The sequence below is a fragment of the Echinops telfairi genome, unplaced genomic scaffold (genome assembly GCF_000313985.2).
Source record: "Echinops telfairi isolate 266 unplaced genomic scaffold, ASM31398v2 ScPeMD7_7469;HRSCAF=8507_0, whole genome shotgun sequence".
NCBI lineage: Eukaryota > Metazoa > Chordata > Mammalia > Afrosoricida > Tenrecidae > Echinops > Echinops telfairi.
In genome coordinates, this window is record NW_022111372.1 from 83,639,893 (window position 1) to 83,642,122 (window position 2,230).

The following is a 2,230-nucleotide window of genomic DNA, read 5'->3' on the forward strand; positions in this document are numbered from 1 at the left end:
TAATGTGTACTTGACATTGCTCGGGAGAAAGATAAGGTGTTCTACTCCCATACATAGTTAGTCGTCTTGGAAACCCACAGGGGCAGTTCTACTCTGCTTTGTAGGGTCACTGAGTCAGGGTTGACTTGATGGCAGTGAGTATTTACCTTTGCTACAAATATACCCATGACTGTGGTGGAGTATACAGGGAAGCATTTCATGAAAACTTCTTAGACATAACCAAGCACCTTGAGGGTCAGCATCACTGAGTCTGAGAGATCAGAAGTACAGTCTTAAGGAACATGAAAGTCAACGACTTAACATAGGTCACAAAGACAAGGTTCTGCATCCTAGTGGTGAGTACAGACCAGGTGAGTAGAGTTTGTGAGCACTCACCTAAACTGCAGTCATTGGTCTCCCTGTCCAGGGAAGGAATGATGAAAATAAAAAACACATGGAAGCAATTAGCTCAGGAAGCATCCATCCCCACAAGCCTGCAATCAGAAGAACTAGACGGTGCCCAGTTACCACTCTCAACTGCTCTGGAAAGTCTCACATTAGAGGATCCTGGCTAGATTTGGAGGAAGAAGTGAAACAGAACTCAAAATCATAAATGAGACCAAGCTCACTGGCCACACAGGCACTGGCAGAACCCCCAAGACTATAGCCCTTAGTCACCCTTCAGGTCTGGAACTGAACTCACCCCTAATTTAGAATAATCAACTATTTAATGCAAGGACAGCATTTACCCCGGGAGCAAGGTAAACAGATTAGTAATAAAGAAGGAATGGGCATCGGAAGCACAGGGAGGAAGTGGGGTAAGCAGTGGGACTCTGAGGGATTGCCATAGATGAGTTGGGGGGGGGAAGTGTACAAGCTGTTGAATGTAATACTGATGATCTACTCAATAAACCTGCATGTAATAAAAGGTTAAAAATTTTAATTGAATTTAATTTGGGTCCACAGTCAGTGCAGATGGAAGCAGCAGTCAAGAAATCAAACAATATATGAGGGGTACCCCAAAAAACTGGGGGGATGGTATTACAGAGAAAAATATCACTTTGAGGACAAAGGTTCCCTGACTGAGTGATGTGTTCTAGGTTGGGCTCTCTAGAGAAGCAAAACCAATGATTGGCTGAGTGTGTGTGTGTGTGTGTGTGTGTGTGTGTGTGTGTGTGTGTGTAGAGAGAGAGGTGTTTATATCACATAGCTGTAGAGGTGAGCAAGTTCCCAGTCTGGGTCAGATGTCAGGCTGGAGGCTCCTCCTGACTCGAATAGCTGCAGCAGCTGATAAACCCAACATAGGCAGGTCAGGAGACAGGTTTCTGGCTGCAGAAGTGAGCGAATCCAAGATTGACAGATAGATAACAGGCTGTTGACAACTCCCAGGATCAGCAGGCAATATGACGGGCCACTGGCTCAAGTCCAAAGAACAGAAGGTTGACGAGCCAGATTCAGGAGACTGATCCAGCAAAAAGCAAGTGAACTTGTCCAAAGCATTTACTTATATTGGAAGCAGGCCACACGTGGGAGGAGAGCTCATCATGGGGATTGATAGGTCCTCACTGCCAAGCCACTGAGAATCCTGGCCCATCCAAGTTGACACAAAACCTCAACCGTGACATCATGGCATAACTAACCCAGGTGCATGTGAAAGCTGCACAAAGAATAGAGAAGACCAGAGAAGAATGGGTGCATTTGAATTATGGTGTTGGCAAAGAGTACCGAAAGCACCACGGACTGTCAGAACAACTGACAAACGTGTCTTTGAGAAAGTACAACCAGAACAGACCTTAAAAACAAGGATGGCGAGACTTTGTCTCACACGCTTCAGACCTGTGATGAGGAGAGACCATTCATTGGAGGGGGACATCCGGCTTGGTCAAGAAGAGGGGTAGCGAGAAAGCGGAAGATCCTCAAGGAGATGGACTGACACGGTGGCTGCAGCAGTGAGCTCACACATGACAGCAGTCGCGAGGAGGAGGCAGGACAGGACGGTGTTTGGTTCTGCTGACCCAGGTCACTCTGAGTCTGAACCAGCTGCACTCGACAGCACCCAGCAACGGCAGCGACAGCACAGAACCTTTCATCCAAGTGGTCGGCCATGGAGACCACCAAGAACTCACTCTGCTTGTAGGGGAAACGCTCGTACGTACATTCATCCAGTGGGATAAGACACACCCATCCATGAAAAACAACGATGACTCTGTCAAACGCTGCAAGACATGGACAAAAGGAGAGAACAGTATGC